At 34.9% G+C, this 17,332-nt stretch overlaps 1 long non-coding RNA gene across 1 annotated transcript; it reads left to right on the top strand.

Annotated features, from left to right (window-relative positions):
* The first annotated feature begins 10,062 nt into the window (after positions 1-10,062).
* Positions 10,063-11,384, top strand: LOC101250721 (uncharacterized). Its single transcript, XR_183038.5, has 2 exons — positions 10,063-10,268; positions 10,740-11,384. It is a non-coding gene; the product is annotated as an uncharacterized lncRNA (long non-coding RNA).
* Positions 11,385-17,332: the final 5,948 nt, after the last annotated feature.

Below are 17,332 nucleotides of genomic sequence, written 5' to 3'. Positions count from 1 at the left end.
TACAAATAAATAAGATAAGGACAAAAAATTACTTATTTTGAACTCCGCAATGCATCTATATAATAGATCATTTATAACATAAACATAATAGTCTTGAAAGTTGAATATATATGTAAAAATTTAATAACTTTTTCAATGATGCAATAATTATTATGTATTGCTGTAACGACCCGTTTAGTCGTTTTGATCAGCAGACTTTATTTCTGGAAAAACTGGCAGAAGCGACGGACCCCACGACGGACCGTCATGGGCACGACGGACCGTCGCAGGGTCTCGTTTCAAAACACTTAGGAAATCTGAAATTGGGTACTGAAAATCGACTCTCTGAACTTTGTGACGGAATGGCAGGACGGACCGTCACAGGTGTGACGGACCGTCACAGACCCTTGGTGGAAATATTGGGTCTCTGAACTCTGCGACGACCTGCAGGACGGACCGTCGCAGGCACGACGGCCCGTCACAGGTTGCGCAAATCCCAGGCAGAATCGGATTTCCTTACACGTTTTAAGGGACGTTTGGGACTATTCTTTCCTTAATTATAGATTTCGTGGGTTTATATTAATAACTCAAATTCTTGGGGGTTAAAAGAGGTAACCCTAAGTTAATTAGTGGGGTATTATTGCCATCTTTTATTCTTAATTATATGTTAATTTGGGGTAAAAGAAAGAGGGTTTTGAATAAGAAAAGAGAAAAGAAAAGCGAGAGATAGATTGATCGATTGAGAGAGAGAGAGAGTCGAACGAGGAAGAAGAAGAGGAAAACACCAAGCTTTGAGGATTAACTTGCTTGATTTCAATTCTTCGGTGGAGGTAGGTTATGGTTTCTCTTACGATATTCGTAGTAAACTCTTAATAGAGAATGATATGTATTGTTAATATTGTAAACCTTGCTATGTGCTTAATTGTATGCTTGCATGAATGTAATTATATAATTGTGATTATATAAGCATGATGAAGTTATTGAATCCCAAATCTTGCAAAATACTAATCTCTTTGTTAATAATGAGGCCTTGGTATAAAAGAAGGCGTGATGAACTAAAATAATGGGATTGATGATGCCTTGGTAAGAAAGAAGGCTTGATGAATTGATGGAAGGAGATTAGGGGATCGGGTGTCACGAACCGACACGTAGAATTAGGGGATCGGGTGTCACGAACCGACACGTAGAGTTAGGGGATCGGGTGTCACGAACCGACACGTAGTATTAGGGGATCGGGTGTCACGAACCGACATGTAGTATTAGGGGATCGGGTGTCACGAACCGACACGTAGTATTAAGGGATCGGGTGTCACGAACCGACACGTAGATTTAGGGGATCGGGTGTCACGAACCGACACATAAATTTAGGGGATCGGGTGTCACGAACCGACACATAGATTTAGGGGATCGGAGTGTCACGTACCGACAAAAGAGGATTAATGAATATTGAGGGAGCGGAGTGTCACGTACCGACACAAGAGAAATAAAGATAATGAATCTTGAAAGATGTTAATATACTCAATCTAATGAACATGATTCCCAAATGAGTATGGTATTGAGGCTTGAGTCCTCATGTGTGAACTTGACGGTAATTGTTAATGATATAGTATTTGTTGTTGCTACATGTTGAGTATCATAGTTGATTTATGATATTACTTGGTATATATATTGATTTCTATTTTGAGTTGGCCGATGATATCTACTCAGTACCCGTGTTTTGTACTGACCCCTACTTTTATGTTTTCTTCTTGTTTATTTGTGGAGTGCAGCAAACGTGCCATCGTCTTCAACTCAACAGTAATTCAAGCCAGTCTTACTACATCGGAAATTCAGGGTGAGCTAATGCTTCTAGCTTGGACTGGATCTTCTTCTTCAAGTCTTGATGCCTTGAACTTCCGGCATGGACTAGCTTCTTATGTATTTTTAGCTTTTAGAATACTCTTAGTTTAGTCATTTGATCATAGATGTTCTTGTGATGATGACTTCCAGATTTTGGGGAATAATAGATGTTGAATTTTAGAAGTTAATGAATTGGTCTTTATTTAATGAGTTTAAGTCTTCCGCATTACTTTCTGTTGATATTATATTGAAATGTTAAGGTTAGATTGGTTGGTTCGCTCACATAGGAGGGTAAGTGTGGGTGTCAGTCGCAACCCGGTTTGGGTCGTGACAAACTTGGTATCAGAGCATTAGGTTCGTTGGTCTCATCACACAAGAACGAGTCTAGTAGAGTCTTAAGGAACGGTAGGGGGACGCCTTTACTTTTCTTTAAGATGCTATAAGACTTTAGGAAAATTCCATTCTTTCTTTCTTTCTTTCGTGCTATTACTTGGGTCCAATTGGTATCTAGGTGATACAAATTGGTATCTGACCATCTTCACTCTATTTCGCAGATGGTTAGAACTAGAGCAACGACTACGCCAGCACCAACACCAGCACCGGCGGGACAGGGTGCGTCTGAGCCAGCCACTGGGGCTGTAGCTCGAGGAAGAACAGCGGCAAGAGGCCGTGGTAGAGGTCGTGGGAGGACGTCCTCTAGGGGAAGAGGACGAGCACCTAGTCCATCTGATACTAGGGCAGTGACTCCTCCACCGACTGAGGAGGTAATAAGAGAAGGGGAGGATGGGGAAAATGAACAAGTGCAGAATGAGGGATTGCCACCCCAGCCTACCCCAGAGATGATCAATCAGGTTCTGGCTTATCTTAGCGGGTTGTCTGATCAGGGCCAGACACCCCCAGTGTTCTCTGCACCAGCACCTCAGGCTCCAGAGGTACAACATGCGGCTACTATGGCTCCCCGCATGGATGTTCCATTGGAAATAGGCACGTTTCCACGCCTAACTATTGGGCCTCATTCTCTAGTTTGTTTATGGAGAAGTATATCCCCCGGACTTTGAGGGATCGGAAAAGGGATGAGTTCTTGAGCCTAGAGCAAGGTAGGATGTCGGTTAATGCTTATGAGGCTAAGTTTCGTGCACTATCCAGATATGCCACTCAACTCTGTTTCAGTCCTCAAGAGCGGATTCGCCGGTTTGTGAAGGGGTTGAGGTCAGAATTGCGGATTTCGGCCTTACAGATAGCGGCAACGGCAAAATCCTTCCAAGAGGTGGTAGACTTTGTGATAGAAGTGGAAGGAGTGAAGCCAGACGACTTCACCACAACATCGACATCAAAAAGGCTTCGAAAGGGAGGTGAGTTTAATGGTTCTTACACTAGAGGACAGGGTTCGGGAAGTTACTCAGTCCGACCAATTCAGTCTTCACTACAGACTGTAGTTGGGGGACCACCTCAGACCGGTCAACACTTCTCCGAGGGGCATATGATCGACTCCAAAGAATGTTATGGATGTGGGGAGATTGGACATATTAGGAGAAATTGTCCCAGACCAAGTTACAGACCCCCAATAGCTAGAGGTAGAGGTGGTCATGGTAGAGGCCGTTTTTCTGGAGGGCGTGGTGGTCGAGGTAATAGTGGTCACTAAAACGGCAGAGGTAATGGGAAAACTGGGGCCACTACATCACAACATGGTAGGGGCAACGGACAGACGAACGATAGGGCCCATTGTTACGCTTTCCCTGGGCGGTCTGAAGCGGAGGCATCTGATGCTGTCATCACAGGTAATCTTCTGGTTTGTGATTGCATGGCTTCTGTATTGTTTGATCCTGGATCCACATTTTCTTATGTATCTTCCTCATTTGCTAATGGTCTAAATTTACATTGTGAATTACTTGATATGCCTATTCGTGTTTCTACTCCGGTGGGTGAGTCTGTGGTAGTTGAAAAGGTGTATAGGTCTTGTTTGGTGAACTTTGTGGGGAGCAACACCTATGTAGATTTGCTTATCTTAGAAATGGACGATTTTGATGTGATTCTGGGTATGACTTGGCTTTCTCCGCAATTTGCAATCTTGGATTGTAATGCTAAAACGGTGACGTTAGCCAAGCCTGGGACAGACTCGTTAGTGTGGGAGGGTGACTACACTTCCAATCCGGTCCGCATCGTCTCCTTTCTTCGTGCTAAGAAAATGATTAGTAAAGGGTGTTTAGCTTTCTTGGCACATCTCAAGGATGACACTACCCAAGTACCTTCGATTGAGTCAGTTTCAGTAGTTCGTGAGTTTCTGGATGTGTTCCCTGCAGATCTTCCTGGTATGCCACCGGATAGGGATATTGACTTCTGTATTGATCTTGAACCCGGTACTCGCCCCATTTCTATACCCCCTTATAGAATGGCTCCCGCGGAGTTAAGAGAGTTAAAAGCACAACTTCAAGAGTTATTGAACAAAGGCTTCATTAGACCAAGTGCAACTCCTTGGGGTGCTCCGGTTTTGTTTGTAAAGAAGAAGGATGGGAGTTTTCGAATGTGTATAGACTACAGACAACAAAACAAGGTAACCATAAAGAACAAGTATCCTCTTCCCCGCATTGATGATTTGTTCGATCAGTTACAAGGTGCTTCTGTCTTCTCTAAGATTGACTTGAGATCCAATTATCATCAATTGAAAATACGAGCAACGGATGTGCCAAAGACTACTTTTCGAACGAGGTATGGGCATTACGAATTTGTAGTGATGTCCTTTGGTCTTACGAATGCCCCTGCTGCGTTCATGAGCTTGATGAACGGGATTTTTAAGCCATATTTGGACCTCTTCATGATCGTATTTATTGATGATATATTGGTATATTCAAAGAGCAAGAAGGAACATGAAGAGCATTTGAGAATGGTATTGGAAATGTTGAGGGAGAAAAAGCTTTATGCCAAGTTCTCTAAGTGTGAGTTTTGGCTAGATGCGGTGTCCTTCTTGGGGCACGTGGTTTCTAAGGATGGAGTGATGGTGGATCCTTCTAAGATTGAGACAGTGAAGAATTGGGTAAGACCCACTAATGTGTCAGAAATAAGGAGCTTTGTTGGGTTAGCTAGCTACTACCGCCGATTTGTCAAGGGATTCTCTTCTATCGCCTCCCAATTGACGAACTTGACTAAGCAGAATGTCCCATTTGTATGGTCGGATGAATGTGAGGAAAGCTTTCAGAAGCTCAAGACTTTGTTGACTACCGCACCTATCCTTACCTTGCCAGTAGAGGGTAAGAACTTCATTGTTTATTGTGATGCATCCTATTCTGGTTTGGGTGCAGTACTAATGCAAGAGAAGAGTGTGATTGCTTATGCTTCAAGGCAATTAAAGGTGCATGAACGTAACTATCCGACCCACGATTTGGAATTGGCTGCGGTAGTGTTTGCATTAAAACAATGGAGGCACTATTTATATGGGGTTAAGTGTGAGATCTATATGGATCATCGTAGCCTACAGTATGTCTTTACTCAGAAAGATTTGAACTTAAGATAGAGGAGATGGATGGAGTTACTAAAGGACTACGATATCACTATCTTGTATCATCCGGGGAAGGCGAATGTTGTAGCGGATGCTTTAAGTAGAAAGGCGGGAAGCATGGGAAGTCTAGCTCACTTGCAAGCTTCTAGACGCCCATTGGCTAGAGAGGTTCAAACTCTAGCTAATGACTTGATGAGATTAGAAGTAAATGAGAAGGGAGGATTGTTGGCTTCGGTGGAGGCAAGATCTTCCTTTCTTGACAAAATTAAGGGAAGACAGTTCGATAATGAGAAACTGCGCAGAATCCAAGATAAGGTATTGCGAGGAGAGGCTAAGGAAGCACAAATCGATGAGGAAGGTGTTTTGAGGATCAAGGGAAGGGTATGCGTACCCCGCGTCGATGATTTGATCAACACTATTCTGACAGAGGCTCATAGTTCGAGGTATTCGATACATCCGGGTGCAACCAAGATGTATCGTGACCTAAAGCAACACTTTTGGTGGAGTAGAATGAAGCGTGACATTGTGGATTTTATTGCCAAATGTCCAAACTGTCAACAAGTAAAGTATGAACACCAAAGGCCCGGAGGAACACTTCAGAGAATGCCCATTCCGGAATGGAAGTGGGAAAGAATTGCAATGGATTTTGTGGTTGGTCTTCCGAAGACAATGGGTAAGTATGACTCCATTTGGGTGATTGTTGATAGGTTAACTAAATCTGCTCATTTCATTCCGGTCAAGGTGACTTACAATGCAGAAAAGTTAGCCAAACTTTACATCTCGGAAGTGGTGCGATTGCATGGGGTTCCACTATCCATCATATCAGATAGAGGTACGCAGTTTACTTCTAAGTTTTGGAAAACATTGCATGCAGAATTGGGTACTAGGTTGGACCTTAGTACTGCGTTCCATCCCCAGACCGATGGTCAGTCTGAGCGAACGATTCAAGTGTTGGAGGATATGCTTCGTGCGTGTGTGATAGAGTTTGGTGGTCATTGGGATAGCTTCTTACCCTTAGTGGAGTTTTCATACAATAATAGCTATCACTCAAGCATTGATATGGCCCCATTTGAAGCATTGTATGGTAGGAGATGTAGGTCTCCCATTGGTTGGTTTGATGCGTTCGAGGTCAGACCTTGGGGTACTGATCTCTTGAGGGATTCGATGGAAAAAGTGAGGTCTATTCAAGAAAAGCTTCTAGCGGCGCAAAGTAGACAAAAAGAATATGCAGATCGAAAGGTTAGAGACTTAGAGTTCATGGAAGGTGAACAAGTCTTGTTGAAAGTTTCACCCATGAAAGGGGTGATGCGGTTTGGTAAAAGGGGTAAACTAAGTCCAAGGTACATTGGACCATTTGAAGTACTTAAGCAAGTGGGGGAGGTGGCTTATGAGTTAGCCTTGCCTCCAGGGCTGTCCGGAGTACATCCGGTATTCCATGTGTCGATGTTGAAAAGATACCATGGGGATGGAAACTACATTATCCGTTGGGATTCAGTTTTGCTTGATGAGAACTTATCTTATGAGGAGGAGCCTGTTGCTATTTTAGATAGAGAAGTTCGCAAGTTGAGGTCAAGAGAGATTGCATCCATCAAGGTGCAATGGAAGAATCGACCGGTTGAAGAAGCCACTTGGGAGAAGGAGGCGGTATGCGAGAAAGATACCCACATCTGTTTAAAGATTCAGGTACTCCTTTTCGCCCTTGTTTTCCTTCTTTTGATCGTTCGGGGATGAACGATGGGTAAATTGGTATCTAATGTAACGACCCGTTTAGTCGTTTTGATCAGCAGACTTTATTTCTGGAAAAACTGGCAGAAGCGACGGACCCCACGACGGACCGTCATGGGCACGACGGACCGTCGCAGGGTCTCGTTTCAAAACACTTAGGAAATCTGAAATTGGGTACTGAAAATCGACTCTCTGAACTTTGTGACGGAATGGCAGGACGGACCGTCACAGGTGTGACGGACCGTCACAGACCCTTGGTGGAAATATTGGGTCTCTGAACTCTGCGACGACCTGCAGGACGGACCGTCGCAGGCACGACGGCCCGTCACAGGTTGCGCAAATCCCAGGCAGAATCGGATTTCCTTACACGTTTTAAGGGACGTTTGGGACTATTCTTTCCTTAATTATAGATTTCGTGGGTTTATATTAATAACTCAAATTCTTGGGGGTTAAAAGAGGTAACCCTAAGTTAATTAGTGGGGTATTATTGCCATCTTTTATTCTTAATTATATGTTAATTTGGGGTAAAAGAAAGAGGATTTTGAATAAGAAAAGAGAAAAGAAAAGCGAGAGATAGATTGATCGATTGAGAGAGAGAGAGAGTCGAACGAGGAAGAAGAAGAGGAAAACACCAAGCTTTTAGGATTAACTTGCTTGATTTCAATTCTTCGGTGGAGGTAGGTTATGGTTTCTCTTACGATATTCGTAGTAAACTCTTAATAGAGAATGATATGTATTGTTAATATTGTAAACCTTGCTATGTGCTTAATTGTATGCTTGCATGAATGTAATTATATAATTGTGATTATATAAGCATGATGAAGTTATTGAATCCCAAATCTTGCAAAATACTAATCTCTTTGTTAATAATGAGGCCTTGGTATAAAAGAAGGCGTGATGAACTAAAATAATGGGATTGATGATGCCTTGGTAAGAAAGAAGGCTTGATGAATTGATGGAAGGAGATTAGGGGATCGGGTGTCACGAACCGACACGTAGAATTAGGGGATCGGGTGTCACGAACCGACACGTAGAGTTAGGGGATCGGGTGTCACGAACCGACACGTAGTATTAGGGGATCGGGTGTCACGAACCGACACGTAGTATTAGGGGATCGGGTGTCACGAACCGACACGTAGTATTAAGGGATCGGGTGTCACGAACCGACACGTAGATTTAGGGGATCGGGTGTCACGAACCGACACATAAATTTAGGGGATCGGGTGTCACGAACCGACACATAGATTTAGGGGATCGGAGTGTCACGTACCGACAAAAGAGGATTAATGAATATTGAGGGAGCGGAGTGTCACGTACCGACACAAGAGAAATAAAGATAATGAATCTTGAAAGATGTTAATATACTCAATCTAATGAACATGATTCCCAAATGAGTATGGTATTGAGGCTTGAGTCCTCATGTGTGAACTTGACGGTAATTGTTAATGATATAGTATTTGTTGTTGCTACATGTTGAGTATCATAGTTGATTTATGATATTACTTGGTATATATATTGATTTCTATTTTGAGTTGGCCGATGATATCTACTCAGTACCCGTGTTTTGTACTGACCCCTACTTTTATGTTTTCTTCTTGTTTATTTGTGGAGTGCAGCAAACGTGCCATCGTCTTCAACTCAACAGTAATTCAAGCCAGTCTTACTAAATCGGAAATTCAGGGTGAGCTAATGCTTCTAGCTTGGACTGGATCTTCTTCTTCAAGTCTTGATGCCTTGAACTTCCGGCATGGACTAGCTTCTTATGTATTTTTAGCTTTTAGAATACTCTTAGTTTAGTCATTTGATCATAGATGTTCTTGTGATGATGACTTCCAGATTTTGGGGAATAATAGATGTTGAATTTTAGATGTTAATGAATTGGTCTTTATTTAATGAGTTTAAGTCTTCCGCATTACTTTCTGTTGATATTATATTGAAATGTTAAGGTTAGATTGGTTGGTTCGCTCACATAGGAGGGTAAGTGTGGGTGTCAGTCGCAACCAGGTTTGGGTCGTGACAATTGCATTCATCAATGATTTCATTTTTGATTTGAATTGTTCGTTTATATATGTTATATATATTACTTGTTGCAATATATGTTATTTAAAAATTTAGAATAAAATATTATTTTATAAAATGAAGGATTTGATGAGAATAAATTTTATATTACATGAAAATTATATAGATTATAGGGTGATAATTTGAAATAGAAAAGTAAAATTTGAATACAAATCATAATATAATATTGAGGAAAGAAAAAAATATCATTTTTTTAGAAAGTAAAAAAAATAGAGAATTGAGTTAGAGTTAATTATCTAATTTTTTTTTAAAAAAACTCTATATTTGAAGAGTGAAATATAGAAAATAGAATCGAAAAATAGAGTACCATACAAAAATTTTAAGAGGCAAAAGCTAATAAATACCAAACATACCCTAGTCATACAAGCTATATGGTGTTGGGATGAAAGAAACAGGTTGGTCGTCCCTATTAAGTCAACCTAAAAAGGTTGATTTTGTGTGTTTTACGCGTCTATCTTTAGATCTTTGAAGTTTCCGCAACTTTATGTGTAAATACGAACTCAGTATATGTTAATACATTTGTCTTGATTTAAATATTTTGAATTATTAATTTTTATTATTTATAATACTTTTTATATAAATTTTAAATAATATATATTATTTCTTGTCCCAATTATGTGAACACATATAAAATTTTGAGCTAAAATTTTAATATGTTATTAGAATATTTTACATAGTTAATTATCGTCTTTTCTTTCTCTTTTGTAATTTTAAATAATAAATTTCACTCTCTGTAAATTCTAAAATTTGATCCAAGCTCCTCTTTTATTCCCTTTATCGTAATTTTTGTAAAGAAAGTTCCCCTTTTATAAATAATGAAATATAACCCTAAGTTCACTCTCTGTAAATTCTAAAATTTGATCCAAGCTCCTCTTTTATTCCCTTTATCGTAATTTTTTTTAAAAAAAGTTCCCCTTTTATAAATAATGAAATTTAACCCTAAGCTCCTCTTTTTTCCTCTTATTATATATAGAGAGAGAAAGAGAGAGAGAGAGATAGGAATCAACAATAATTTAATCAATAGATTGAACTCAGAATATATTTCTTCGACAGTTCTTGAATTATTTGTCGAGGATCAATCAAAAACAATCCATCTCTCTGTAGCTGGTTAAAAAATATAAGGGTAACTAGTCATGAGAATCTTCGACTTGAGGTATATTATTTTGATGCTAATTAACATCTTCAAATCCACTTCTTCTGATTGGGATCCTTTCCATTTATTATTATATTATGATTTTGATCCAATATTATTTAGTTTCATCATACACATAAATAAAATTCTTTTACTCATATCACTTTCCTTTATTTTCTCCATCATTTCTATTAGAATAATCCACATGACTAATTATTCTAATCGTCCTATAAATATAAAAATACAATTTGGAACTTTTTCCAAGTTCTTTAAAATCTTATGTATAATCACACTTTTACTCCCACAAGTGTTGTTTTGGTATATTTTGTTCATTATTATTTTATTTTCTTTATTGTTCATGTCTTGCCCTAATTGGATTTCTAATTTATGTGAATGGACTCTTCACATACTCTCAACAATTCCTGTCCTTACAATTTTTATCTGTGCTCAACTTGATAACAATGATGAGAATTACCTACTACCAATTCACAGGACACAACCTACTATCACAGATGGCACTGACACAGGTATCGAGTAATTTTTGTTGCGTTCGTTTAAGGGTTGATCAAGATAAATACATAGACATACATCATTTTCCTCTATCAGAATGGTCTCGTGAAGTTGTTCACGAATCAAAGTGTGAATGCACTTTCAAAGTCTTTCACGCTCTTTTTGATCGAAAGCAGGGTGGGCAAATTATGTATTTTGTTTGTGTGTTCTATCCTTTTCCCTCTATTTTTTTCTTCACAATTTTGTCTACATCCACTAGAAATTAATTTATGACTTGAGGTACATTACGTTCGTCAAGGGTTGCTCAAGACTTCATGAGCAATAAAGTCGTCATTTTTTTCTTTCATAATGTTTTCGTAAAATTGTTCAGTATGAATTTTACTTTTGAAATATTGTACGCTTTTTTTGATCGGAAACAGGGTGGGCAAATTATGTATTTTATTTGTGTGTTATACACTTTTTTCTTTGTATTATTTTTTCACAATTTTAATTTGTCTACATCCCCTAGAAATTAATCAAAGGTATGTAATTTTGTTATTCATTTCACACATTTTAATTAAATTTATGTCGCTAAAGCTCTTTGATCAAGTTGTAATCCATTTAATTAATTAATCATTATTTAATTTATTGGCCCTTGTTTCTTTATTTACCTTGAGGGAGATGAACGTGAGTAAATACAAAGAAGAAAACCAAAAAATGATTTTCTCGTAAAATTCTATAAAATTATAATTATTCGATCAGAATGATAAACGAAAAAAGAATAAAAAATATTCTTAAACTCTATTAAATGAACAAAAATATATTTTTTTAAATATTTTTTTAGAGATTAAGATGTTCACATTGTGCAAAATATCTAATTCTAAGTGCCTATATTTTGACGGTTAAAAGAACAAAACGAAAAATATCTAGATTTGCTAGCTTTGTATCTGCTATCATTATTATTAGTAAGGCTGTCAATTGGACAGGATCGGATCAACTTGACGATTTTATTAGATTTGGTATTTGAATTGATCCTTATTATTAGAATCGGATTTTATTGAACTATATACAAATCTAATTTTTTTTTACAAAATATTTCAAATTGAGAAATATCATTTTCTTACTATCAAATTATAAATATGTGCGGTACATTTAATATGAAAAGAATCATTATCGATTAGAGAAAGTCTACATTTTAAATAATTAATTATTTTTAAATTATTCAAAGCATTATCTAAAGTGACACTCATTATTTATGACATATTTCATAAAATTATAAAATAGAGCTTATTTTTGTTGCTATATAAGAATCGATTTTAATTTCTTCAATATATTGAAGAAATGAAAAAGGCAAACCACAAATAACATTTATTTTAACTAAATTTATACGATCTTTTTCTTTACTATATGTGAGGTGTGTGCTTCGGCCGACTGAGCTAGTCATATTTAATACACTTTGAACCATATTAGAACCTCCAATTCCTATAGAATTTTAAGGTATGGGTATTCCATTTCTATTGGCTTTTTCTATATCATCTAGGTGAACAAATTCTTTATTACATTTTATCAAATGAGTTCTTAAAGATCGTCTTTTTAGACATATTAGGTAAATTGAAACGATACAACAAAAATAGTTAACCATATAATTATGTAAGGATTTTAAAGGACATCGCTTATACAAAATTTCTCGCAGCAACAGTGGTTTAAATTGTGTTTTTCTCTCTTAAATTTTAGCTAAAAAACGTAGGGTCGTTATTAAATACCTATGGACCACATTAATTCATTCAAAATACCTTTTATTTTAGAGTTGAAATAAATTTTACTTTATTTGAACCCTACCGACAGTTGCACGAATTGCACTGGTTATTGTGCTTAAATTCTTTGAGTCCTTTATCAATTAGAATTATATTTAGAGAAAAAAATATTGTTGACTCTCTCTATTTATATATTTGTGACTTTGAGTTTCTTAAAAAAAAAATTAGCTCATGTTTATCGTTAATCAACATCTCGAATCTCCATAGTATTTTTGTTTTACTATTCTTTATTTTATTATGTGCTTGAAGTTCCACTTTTATTTATTCATAATAATTATTTTATTTTATTCTATTTGATTGTGGCAAATTTTCCTCTTGAGTCATTTTTATTTTTTGAATAATGAATTATGCATGCGTTAAGAGAGATTTAGAAGCTAATTAATTGCACATTCAAGTTACTTAATTAAGTGGAAGGATATATAATTACTTTAACGAAACTAAGAATAAGCTCAAAGCTTGAAACTAGCATAAAATATACATATAGACAAAACCCAAATTTTGTTGTATATATTGTATTGTTAAGTTTATTGTTAGGTAATAATAAAAAGTCATTTTAAATAACGATTTCTTTGGAATGAAAAGTCTCATTTTTAATCCTTCACCTTACTGTTTTACAGTAAGTTTACCATGTATTTACTTTTTTATAAGTGCTTTCTTAAAATTATTGATATTTAACATTATACAATGACAGAAAATTATATAATATATTCAAATATTACATTCATTAAAATAATACAATACGATACATACAATACAATACATAACAACCATCCAAATAGAGTACCTCAAAACTTGGAGAGGATTTCATATGCTAGAGTGTTTGGTGAAATGAATGTAATTGTTCCATTGATAAAGCTGAAATTTACGATTACATTATATGTTATGACAAATATTCAGATACACATAATTTTATAAAGATTTTGAGTAGCTCAGTAAATGAACAATAGTAACAAATTAACTATTTTTGATATAATCCTCTCACGTGATACAAACAATATCTTCATATCGAGAATGAGTCTGCTTTATTTTTCTTTTCGTAGAATTAAAATTAAAATTATTACTTTTATGAAATATAAACTTATGTGCCAAGTTTTAAATTATAAAACAAAAATAATTGAAATCACAAATTTAAAATCGACATCTTTAAGGAAAACTTGTGTTAGGAATCAAAATTTGAAGTTTAAATTTTTATTCAAATGTCATTAGCCAAGTGCCAACACAAATTTCAAATCGAAACTTCAAATTTGAAGTCCAAATTGCATGGCCCAATGGGTCAAATATCTGAAATTTAAACTCATTTATTTGGACAGGATTTGGCATGATTTTGGTGGTTACGATGGGTTTAAATTCGTGTATATTTATGTGTAATAGTTATATTACTCTATACCACTTTATATCTCATGTATATCTTTACGTATAACAATTTTTTTTTGTGTTATATACATTGATACAAATAATGTGAATCCGAGCAACCTCAAGCTCAAACAATTCATCTACTATCTCTCGTCTAATTACATTAACCCGCGACAGATAAGGCAGATTCAGAATTTAAAAAATACTACTTATCGGATTAAAAAAAATATTGTTATACATATCAAGTGTATTTCTTGATAGAAGTACAAGACTTTCAATTTAAGTCACTGTGTTCTGTTGAACATGTAATCGATACTCTAGCTCCATCTTCTAGATGGAAGATTTGTTTATCGTCTTAGTTTTCAAATATATATTTGTTTCTGTATATGTATTATTTAGAAAAATTAGAGCTTCCTTAGGGTGGCGAGAACTGAATTGATCTGTACTCTCATGAGCATTAAAATTTAAAAGGTAAATATGGTTAAGGACGATATAGAACAAGCAAAAATAGATGAAAAAATTATGTGATACAACAAATTAAGGCCCTATTTTTATACATGAATACAATATATACATATGTACTTATTTCAATCATGATAGAGGTTTTGGGCGTACCAATATAAACATAACTTAAATATAAAACACAAAATAAAAATAGGTTTAGGTGGGATTTGAACCCTAGTCTAGAGGATGGTATTTCAACCTTCTACCCATTGCACAAGAGTACTTTTATATTTTTTTATGAGTACACTGTTAACTATATCTTCGTTTCTACCAGTTTTTTTAAAATAGACATACATATATACATATGATTTTTTGGAAGTTACCAGATACACGTGCATCCCACGGTAAAAAATGGTTACGCCCCTTTCTGTATCTAGCTTCATGCGAAATCCTAAGACTTTGAGTCTTTTAAGTATTTAACCTCATGAATATATATATTTCACTCATAATATCTATTTTAAAATTTACATATATATCAAACTTAAATGTTTTATCATTATTTCACTTATGAAATCGCTTTTTCTAATTAATGATACATAATTTATTTATGATATTTATGAAAAATCTGTAGAGGTTGAATGTTCAAAAGTTCAAATTCCGCAAAATATTCCTTGAGTTTGAAATAATTTATAGCAATACTTTGCTTGAATTTGAATATAGTGATGCAGTCTTAAAATTTTTGAAGCATGAAGCCAAGGTGCGCGCTGGGACTTGTCAAAATGGACAAGTAAATACGAATAACGAAAAGGAAAAATACGGACAAATAAATAAAAACAGAGGGAGTAATAAATACAATACGTAATTCACTAAACTATCCCCCGTCTAATAAATGATCTCAAAAATAGAGTACTGCTAAGTTCATGAAGTGTAAGTGTATAGTGTAAGTGTATAGTCAAAAATAAAAATTAATTTTGAGACGAAAAAAATAATATCTTTTTCCTTATTAATTTAATAATCAGTCTTAACTTAGATTAAGGTGATTGACTTATTTTCATGACTTCTATTCTTTTCATATAAAATAGTCAGTTTAACTTAAATTTTTTTTTTTAAAAAAAAATAGTGAGGTGATTGGCTTATTTCATGTCTCAAGCCCAGAAATTAATACTATAATATACATTAGATGGTGAGCATTGGATCCCCAATTGCCAACATTTTTAGGCCTAATAGAATATTATTCCAAGCCATCCTTATTATAAAGTTTTATTGGGGTTTATTGATGATAAATAAAATATACGATAAAATATTTTGATGCAAACAAATAAAAATATATGGAAAAAAGTGGATGACCTACCAACTTTTTGTTTTATTGATCTTCACTAATTTGTTAATTGTCATCGATAGAGTATCTACGACGAGAATCTTAAAAAATTTCTTTCGACTTTTATATTCGTCTATTTTATCATTATTGTCTCATTTTTATCTATAAAAATTAAGCTAAAAATATATGTTTAATTATATCGTTTTCTAGATAAATAAAAATTCAGTTTCGTTGGTGATTTATTAATAAGTATAGCAATGGTAATAATTTCGAGTCTCTTTCGCATTATGCTAAAAAGGGTATATTTTTAGAAGTAATTTTTAAAATAAACTTTTCATAAAAGTGCTATAAGAAAAAAAAATCAACTTGTGTTTGATTTTTGAAAAATGCTTTTGATCAGTAAAATGTGTTTAGGTAATCTATTTTTAAAAAAGTATTTTTGAAAATCAAATTATGAAAAAGGACAAGTTATTAATGTACTTCTTATAAGATTATTTATAGAGAGAAATATTTATTATAATTTTTAATTATTTTTTTAATTAAATTATAATATACACATTCAAATTTTCTATCAATATTACACATAACTAAATAAAAAATAAATTAAAACTGACATAATTTTTTAAATACAATGATTTAAAATATAATTAAAAATATCAAACAGAATTAATTTAAAATCATTTCACAAATTAAATTCACTACAAAAACAAATAAATACTAGATATACACTACAACAAAAATGACCATTAGCGGCATTTAATTCTTAATTGCCGCTCAATATGTATTTTTAGCAGCAACTGTCATTCTTTATATATGTCTCTAAAGTCTTTAGCGACATTAGTTCTAATGACACTTAACTAATTCCGATAAAGACGTTAACACTCTTTATTAGTGTTAACATTCGATTTGAGATCCGTTGAATTCAGACCATAAAGCGTAAAAGTCTTTTTCCTCCCACTTGAATAGAAGAATGAAGGGAGGAAGTCGATATGAGTAGCGCGCGTGTCCGAATATGTTCTCGCAGGGCCGGAAGGAGCGCACGCCAAGTTAGATAGAGCAAAGGGGGGTCCTGTCAAGTCGGTCCGCTAACGCCTTATCTTCCTAGCCGTTAAAAATTGTTTTTGTTGAAGTGATATATGTATTGATAAATACGTACATATATGACAAGGATATTCTGCTCAAAATAAATAATTTACTGCTTCTTCTTCTTTTGGTTTTCACAGATTTTTTGAGCTTCTCCATAATAATAAAAATTCTTCTTTTGTTTATATTTTAAAACAGTTTTATTGATTAGCCAAACAATTTACTTTTTAAAAAATATATTCTTTTAAAAGTATTTTTTAATTTATCAACAATAATATTAAACAGACTTTTAGTTTACGACTCTAAAAGGGGAAGTGAGTGAGAGAATATTATTTTATAGATGACCATGACTATTCCAATGTAGAAAGGCCATTTCATAAAAATAGAGGGGCAAATTTCAGTTTTAAAGGGCCATAGTAATATTCAATAGTATTTATATTCCGTCTATATTAAAAAATAATTGTTATTTAATATTTTCACTTTACAAAGGGAAAAAAAGATAAATAAATCTCAAAACAATCGTAAATGGTATGCATATATCATCCATCATACTTTTTAGATATTTGTGTCCATGTCGTCCAAAA

This window comes from Solanum lycopersicum, chromosome 8, assembly GCF_036512215.1.
Source record: "Solanum lycopersicum chromosome 8, SLM_r2.1".
Lineage (NCBI taxonomy): Eukaryota > Viridiplantae > Streptophyta > Magnoliopsida > Solanales > Solanaceae > Solanum > Solanum lycopersicum.
Note: the sequence above shows the minus strand (reverse complement) of the source record. Positions and strands in the feature narration are given on the sequence as shown.